The 8,973-nt window shown below is 40.1% G+C and overlaps 1 pseudogene; it reads right to left on the bottom strand.

The window, feature by feature from the left end:
• On the bottom strand, nucleotides 1-1,072 carry LOC102925256 (melanoma-associated antigen B5-like; annotated as a pseudogene).
• Between the last annotated feature and the right edge of the window lie 7,901 nt (nucleotides 1,073-8,973).

Genomic DNA, 8,973 nt, shown 5'->3' with positions numbered 1-8,973 from the left:
ATCTCAATGACAGGAAAACTTTAAAGGTCAACGGGGACAGTGGGATTTGCTGGTAATTTTACTGAGGGATCTTCACTAGTTTGGTCAGTGGCATCAGAGTCATCTTCATCTCTGGCTTCTGTTTGTCCTTGGTCATCTTTCAAAGCCTCTTCGTAAATGGCAGCCATGGCACTAGGTGTTGTTTGGTTTATCTTGGCCAAATATTCCAGGACTTTCATCTTGCTTGTTTCAGCATAGGCTTGGGGACCCCACAGGAACTCATAGCGTGGAGGAACACTGCCGGCCACCTGCCTGTACTCCAGGTAATTCAGCTTCACCAAATAATGGGTCAGGAGCTTCCGGGGCTCACCAAAGATGCGGTGCTTCTTTCCTGGATAGATTCGCTTCTTCTTCAGGACTTTCCAGATGTCTTCTTCACTGGCACAATTGCCCCTAATGAGGATAATACCTAAGACACACATCACAAAAGCAGTCTTGGGAAAGCCTTTGCCAGCACGAATCCTCCCATTGTTGGGGAGCTTCAGCTTGCTGATGAGGTTGTATGAGGGCTTACTGGAGTTGACTTCCCTCACTTCCACTGCAAAGGCATCTTCGAGCTTCTGAGAGGCTTTCCTGAAGATCTCAGGGAAGTCGTCTTCATACTTCTTGGTGAGAAGCTTCAGCATGTCTTCCTTAGTAGTAAGCTGCTTCACATTGAAGTTGTGGAGCAGGTGCTGTAAGAGCACTATTACCTTTCTTGCTACCATTTCTTGGTGAGGACGGATGGGGCAGGGCTGGTCCTCAACGGGGGATTCCTTTTCCTGAATTCATCACTTTCCCCACAGGAATTCTCACGTGATTCAGAAGAAGAAATACTCAGAGTGCTTGAGGCAGATGGTGTTGCTTTCTGAAGAGCCTCGGGAGTGCTGGAAGACTCAGCCTCAGGCTGGCTCTGGGAAGCAGCAGAGGACTTTTCTGCTGCCTCTTGTGGTTCCTCTGCTATTTCCTGAACACTTCCACAAGCCTGAGCCTCACCTCAGGCCTGGTAGCATTTCTCCCAAACATGGCGTTTACTCTTTTGATCTCGAGGCATGATGACTCTGGCTAGGGACAAGAACAGAATATGTTGGAAGGGTGCTGGTGATGAAAACACCTATAAGAAAAAGAAGAATATGAACAGTTTAATCAGAAAGAGAAAACCTTGTTTGTAAGGAAGGTTGCCTCTTCAGGTTTCCATGAGTGCAGTGCTTTTGGAATCCAACATGCTAGTCTTATAAAGAGCTTAACCCCTGAGTAAGAATAGAGAAGCTTTTTTTCAGCATACCTCTTCTCTATCTTGCCTGTTGTACTGGGCTAATGAGCAGGGGCGGCAGTGGAAGGTTTCTTTTTTGATATACCAGAAACCTCTCAATTTCTCTCAGTTCACATCACCAGCTGAAAAGCTTTGGGCCTGTATCCTTTTCTACTCTAAAGCTGCCATTTCTGTGAAATTCTAGTCTGTGTTTAGACAATATTTTGCATTTTAGCTCCCCCAAATATCCAGAATTCCTTTTAGTGTGGATTTAATCCATCTCTTTCACCAAAAAAATCTGTCAGTACTATTATTATAATCACCTCTTGAAACTGGAGTAAACCAGTGTCTCTTCCATCACAACTACCTTGTCAATGCAGCATGTCATTAATAGAGGACTTACATAGTCCCTCCTGCACCCTTACCTTGTTTCCTGGCCATATTTAAGATTCTTATCTATGCTGATTTGAGGCCCCTCTACTCACACTGAGTTCTTCATATCCCCGTGTAGAAACAGCCTAATAGATTTTCATGGAGACTCTCGGGGTTGATGGCAGAGATCCTCATATAGAATGGTTAATTCCTTCAGAAATCACTCAGTGTTCTGTCTTTTAATTTCCTAAAAAGCACACTTCTCTTTTTGCTTAATGACAGCAGATTTATCTTGAGGCTAAGCTCTATTCTCAACACACATATTTGAAAGTCTCAGTTACCCATGTGTGATCTTTACTGGTATTTCTACCTCAGTAAGTTTCTTTGCATTTTCTGTTAACATAGGCTTTTCCTACCTCTGCTGCCTAGGTTTCCAGAGACTTTAAAAGCCAAACGAGTGAGGAGTTCTACTGGCCCACTCTCCTCAGGACTTCTCAAGACTGAGTACAATGGAGCTTGAAAGATGGTTCAGTGGTTAAGAGCCCATACTGATTTTACAGAGTTGCATTCTCAGCATCCAAGAAGAATGGATCTCTGTGGATTTCTGTGGGCCTCTTTAGCACTTTGTTTCTTCCTTTTCTCATGTGGTCTTCATTTACCATGGTCTCCTATTCCTTGTTCTCCCTCTCTGTTCTTGATCCAGCTGGGATCTCCCACTCTCTTTCCCTCGACCCTCACCCTTCATTGCTCCCACTCATGTCTAGGTTGTTCATGAAGATCTCAGCCATTTCTCCATCATTGGCGATCCTCGTGTCTTTCTTGGGGTCCTGTTTTCCAGGTAGCCTCACTGGTGATGTGAGTAGCAGTCTAGTCATCCTTGTTCCACATCTAGTATCCTCTTATGAGTGAGTACATACCATATTTGTCTTTCTGAGTCTGGGTTACCTCACTCAGGATGATTTTTTTCTAGATCCATCCATTTGCCTGCAAACCTCATGATGTCATTGTTTTTCTCTGCTGAGTAGTATTCCATTGTGTATATGTGCCACAATTTATTTATCCATTCTTCAGTTGAAGGGCATCTAGGTTGTTTCCAGGTTTTGGCTATTACAAACTATGCTGATATGAACATAGAGAACAAATGCTCTTGTGGTATGATTGAGCATTTCTTGGGTATATCCCCAAGAGTGGTATAGCTGGATCTTGGGGGAGATTGATTCCCAATTTTCTAAGAAAGCGCCATATAGATTTCCAAAGTGGTTGTACAAAGATACACCCACAAAAGACTGCTGGCAATGGTTGAGAGACAGCTGGAACTGACCTACTCTGGTGATGGGATGGCCAAATACCTTAATAGTTGTGCCAGAAACCCCATCCAAGGACTGAGGAATCTGGATGCAGGCATCCATGGCTCTGCCCCTAGTGGAGCGCCGGGAGTCTAATTAGCAAGAAAGAGGAGGGTTTATATGAGCGAGAATTGTTGAAACCAAGGTTGGATAAAGCACAGGGACAAATAGCCAAACGAATGGAAACACATGAACTATGAACCAAAGGCTGAGGGGCCCCCAACTGGATCAGGCCCTCTGAATAGGTGAGAGAGTTGATTGGCTTGATCTGTTTGGGAGGCATCTAGGCAGTGGTACCAGGTCCTGGGCTCGCTGCATGAGTTAGCTGTTTGAAACCTGAGACTTATGCAGGGACGCTTGGCTCAATCTGGGAGGAGGGGACTGGACCTGCCTGGACTGAGTCTACCAGGTCGATCTCAGTCCTCGGGGAAGGCTTTGCCCTGGAGGAGGTGGGAATGGGGGGTGGGATGGGGGGAAGGGGAGGGGGGCGGGAAGGGGGGCGGGAAGGGGGAGAACAAGGGAATCTGTGGCTGTTATGTAGAACTGAATGGTATTGTAAAATAAAATAAAATTAAATTTTTTTTTAAAAAAAAAGAAGAATGGATCTCAATCATCAGTAACTCTGCTCCAGGGTACCCAGGACCCTCTTGTGGCTTCTGCTGACAACGGCACTCATATGCGTATACCCACAAAAAGATATGGATAATTAAAAACGAAATCAATCTTAAGAAAAAAAAAAAGACTGAAGACAAGGGTGCAATTAATGATAGTGGCTCTTTTATGAGGAATCCTGCAGCCGAGAGTGAACAGTGAGTTTTCTGGAATGGGAGCTTAAGCCTTCAATATTGATAAAGACAGCAAAAACCACCACTTACCTGCCCACCCCACCCCCACCTCCACTTTTGTTTGTGGATGGAGAGCTATCTTCTAAGCTGGCAGAAATGGAAAAAAAAATCACTCAGAACAAGGAAATAGCTTGTGGGGTTGAAGGATATGGACTAAGGGACACTATTTTCCGAGACTGGCCATGAATGAAACAGGAGCACTGGTGGGCAGAAGGAGAGGTGCAGTGCAGTGCATAAAGTTTCTTCTGAGGTGAAACTATGAAAATAGGAGTTGCCACTTGCTTGTGGAGAACTTGAGGCTCTTTTTTGGTGGGCAGAGATTGAGAATTAATTCCAGGATAGTGTGTCTGTGGTAGAGTGGTAGGGGTATTCTCATCTAAGGTCATCTAAACCTAACACCGATGGTACAGCTGGATCCTGTAAGGACTCAGGAAACGGAGAATGCTGCTTGTTCTCTAGTGGAAATGTTAGGAACTGAGCAGCACTGGGGAGGGTGGCTCTCTTCAGGTGACTGAGAAGAAAAAAATGCGGCTTTAGGGGGTCTTTAACTCCTGACCTTGACTCTGGCTAAAACTTGGGCCTGTTTCTTACTTCTTCTGAAGTAGAGGTTAGCTTTGTACAGAGCTCCAGATTGCCTCTCTTCTGGCTTCACACTGGCTTTTGAAGCTCCAAGGAGGAAGTGACCACTGTCACCAAGGAAAGCAACTTGAAGGAAGAGAGGTTTTTGCATATGCTGCTCTTCTGGCACTTCCTCTGGCATGGAGTGAGTGGGTTCCCTCTGTCCCATAAAAGTCTGAATATGTGATACTTTGTTCTTTAGGTTGACTCTGCTGCCACTCTTGCTAGTAACACTTCAGCACTTTTAATTCTGAGATCCTCATTTGGGAAGTCAACACAAAGTTGAAAACTTGGGGCCTCTATGTCTAAGCACAGGTAATGGAAAGTCCCTATGTGAACATTTCTGTTCAGTGTTCTCAGTAACTATTCAGGTCACCATCATGGGTCCTATTTTTTTAATAGTAGTTTTGTTCAGGAATGCCAAATACCTGCACGCTATTTTTAATTTTGGAACAAGTTTGTTTCTCAAGAGTCTTGGTGCTGTGGGATGTTAATGTATGTCCTGTGGGAGCCCTTCTTGGGTTCCTTGTGGCGTTGCCCAGCAGGTTTGCATAGAGGATGATTAGGACCATGGGCCTGAGTGCAGGTGTCTGAGATGGTCTGCACTTGGCTGTACTGGGGGATGGTCTGTATGTCAAGTTGCTCTGATTGGTCAATAAATAAAACCTGATTGGTCGTGGCTAGGCAGGAAGTATAGGCGGGACTAACAGAGGAGAAATAAAAGAACAGGAAGGTAGAAGGACGGACTGCCAGATGCCACCATGACCAGCAGCATGTGAAGATGCTGGTAAGCCACGAGCCGCGTGGCAAGGTATAGATTTGTAGAAATGCGTTACTTTAAGATGTAAGAACAGTTAACAAGAAGCCTACCACGGCCATACAGTTTGTAAGCAATATAAGTCTCTGTGTTTACTTGGTTGGGTCTGAGCGGCTGTGGGACTGGCGGGTGACAGAGATTTGTCCTGACTGTGGGCAAGGCAGGAAAACTCTAGCTACAGTCTTGGGATATAGGGAAGCTGAAAAAAATAAAGCAGTGGGCTTAGTGTAGGAAATGTCATTCAGGATACATTTTTTTTCAATCTTTTCATTTTCTCTAACATGCAAACTCAATTTTTGTTAAACTTCTCTTCTTAAACTTCAATTACTACAGGAAAATTATGAATTAAGATTTTTTGTTAGGTGCTATTTTTTTCTGTGAAAATCAAGATATTTTATTATTATTTTGATTTTGTCCATGGGAAAAAGAGCAGAGTTTCAAATGAGACTGTTTTCTGTAGGATCATTACTGAATTAAAATCTCACCAAACAAAATACATTTGAATTAAGTACTTTATGGAATAAATCCAGGCTGAGATTAGAGTACAGATCTGTATACATTTTTGAAAGATATGACTAATTGAATCCAGTGGTCTTCTTATGTAAATATGTATTCACACTTTGATTCTTGAGCAGATAGAACTATACATAAAATGTTCCAAAAAATTTGTTCACTTTATTTTGCTTTTTAAATTTAAACTTAATTTCAGAGTTCAATACTATAAGTATTATATATATATATATATATATATATATGTTATTTCCACCACTGCTTCTCCCTAATCCTTTGAAACAAAGTAAACGCCATAAACTTGGATAGTCATTTTATTAGAAAAATGCATTGCTTATTATTTAATCCTATAATTTATTTTGATGTTCCTTTTCTCTACTATGGATCTAATCCCAATACTTTCAGCAAAATATTTTAATAAATCATCTGAAATGCATTCAGGTGTATTGTGGAGGAAAATGAATAAAGATCAGCATATCTTCTTAAGTGTAGCTGTACTGGGATAACACAGCCCTAGATGATTTCTGATTAGCAATATATCCTCATTCCATCACTACTATAATAATATGAAAAATGATAATTTTATGGTTTGGGTTTACTTATCTTCCAATTGACTTTGATATGGCTTTATATATCATTAGCCTTTGCAGTCCTTAAAACTTACATGTGGAAATGTGTGTTTTTCTTTACTCTTGTCCTTTTTTTTTTTTTTTTGTGATACTGGAGATTAAACCCAGGGAAAACCCACATTTATTGCCTAGATACATATATTTAACAATTAGAAGCTAAGATTCGCATATTAGAGAGAACATATCATATTTGTCTTTCTGAGTTTCCATTATACCACATAATGTTTACCAGTCCCATCCTTTGTCTTGCAAATTTTATTTTTCTTTTTAAATTAAAATTATCATATTTATTTATTGTATTATTTGAGTATTTTCCTGGCATATATATCTGCACCATACATATGCCTGGTGCCTATGGAGGTAAGAAGAGAGTGTCAGAGCCTCTGGAATTAGAGTTACAGAAGGTTATGAGTTGCCACGTGGATACCAGGAATCAAACACAGGTACTTTGCAAGAGCAAAAAGTGCTCTTAACTGCTGAGCTAACTCTCCAGCTCAAGTAATTTTATTTTCCTTTATAGATTAATAAAATTCTGCTGTGTATATTAATCACATTTTTATTATCTATTTATCTGTTGATGGATATACAAGCTGCTTCTATTTCCTTGTTATTGTGAGTAGAAGAGCAAGAAATATGAATGGGCAGGTATATCTTTAGTTAGATGTAGAACCTTTGGGGTATATGCTTAGGAATGATGTAACTTGGACATATTTTCAGTATTAGTTCTGCGGTCATTCTAAGTTACTAAGGCTGATCTTTAACTACTACGTAACCGAAAAAGCCCATAAACTTATGATTTTATTGACTTAACTTGAATTACAGGCCTGCACCAGCATGTTCAGTTCATAGGTTAAACATTAATTGCAATGTGACAGTGTTAAGAAATAGGGCCTTTGGAAGATAATTGTGTTAATTGAAGTCATGTGGGTGGGAGTGTTATCATTTTCTTATATTGTCCTTATAAGAACATACCAGAAAAGTTCTGCTCTTTCTATTGTCACCATATGAGGATACACCAAAATGACATTTATCTGAAAAGGAATCTTCACCATATACCAATTTTGTCATCACCTTAATCTTGCATATTCTTGCTTCCAGAATATCAACAAAAAATATTTCTGTTTAAAGCCATGTAGCCTAAAATATTCTTCTATAAAATCTTAATCATATTAAATCAATAGTGTAAGATAATTGGAATATATATCTTATAGAAAATCCTAGTCATAATGACTGGCAAATACTTTGTGTTTAATGAATATCAGGTGTGATGATTTTTTTTACTCAGATAATTTCACCATCATGTCTGGGAATTTATTTTTTGAATCAAAGATAAGTAACAAAAAATAAATAATCTGAAATAATGCTAAAAGAGCCAAAACATGTTCTTACTTTTCAAAAACTCTGGCTACTTTGTATATTTTATAGAACATTGAGAAAAGACAAACATACCACTAATTCTTGTCTATTTGACACTGAACTGTAACTCTCTAAAATTCATCATATTGAATTTTCACCTTCACCTAGTCAGAGGCAACTCTACTGAAAGATCAGGGCTTTAAGATTAAAATTTTAGAGTAAACACTAATCCTGGAGCATAGGGGTGACCTTATATGAAAATATTAATGCACACAAGAAGACAATAGGGATGAGAATACACAAAGGTACCACCATATGAAGAGACAAAAAAGGAAAATATGAAGACCCTGGTCTCATAGGAAGTCCATAATTATGTCACCTTGATTTTGAACTTCTAGTTTCCATAACTGTAAGAAATGAAATTTCTGATATTAAGCCACTCAGTCTGTAGTATTTTTGTGATAGGCTATATAAGTGAATGCATTATCCTTTATAGAGATTTATTTCTAGAATATGTCTGATCCTAAAACAATTCATAAGAAAACACTTTAATGACCTATTCTATTTGTTAAGGAGAAATTTTCACAGGATCATTTGGGGGGAGCCAAACACTAGACACTGTATAGATAAAATCAGTGGTAACTATTATTTCACCATGGCTGACAGCTGTGGTGAGCATCATCCTACCTCCACCATAGGGCCAAATACACATTGGTAAAAATAAGTAAACAGGGTTTCATGGGATACAGGATTTATAGATCAAGGCATACTAACATTTAATTTATGTGAAAGGATGTCTTGCTTCTTTCACTCATTGTAAAGCTGGTAGAATAGAGAGGTCCAGTGCTTAGGAATAAGTAAGATGGGTTCTTGGTCCTCCCGGTGAACATGGATTTTCATCAAGGAGAAGTTACTTGGATGTAACCAGACACTTTTCTCTGTCCCACCCTGGTCCCGCAGTTCCACAGCCACTTTTAAAATAATCACTCAGAAGCTTAACATTGATTATAAACTGTTTGGTCTATGGCTCAGGCTTATTGTTAGCTATCTCTAACATCTCAAATTAACCCATTTCTATTAATCTATATTTTGACACATGGATGTGGCATTACTGGTCTGCTGGCATCTTGTTCCTTGGGTAACTGGATGGCATCTGCCCAACCTCGCCTTTCTTCTCCCTGTATCTCTCTGAGATTTCCCACCTGGCTCT

This window comes from Peromyscus maniculatus, chromosome X (assembly GCF_049852395.1).
Source record: "Peromyscus maniculatus bairdii isolate BWxNUB_F1_BW_parent chromosome X, HU_Pman_BW_mat_3.1, whole genome shotgun sequence".
Taxonomy (NCBI): Eukaryota; Metazoa; Chordata; class Mammalia; order Rodentia; family Cricetidae; genus Peromyscus; species Peromyscus maniculatus.
The sequence above is the reverse complement of the archived record's forward strand: the minus strand, read 5'-3'. Positions and strand labels throughout refer to the sequence as shown.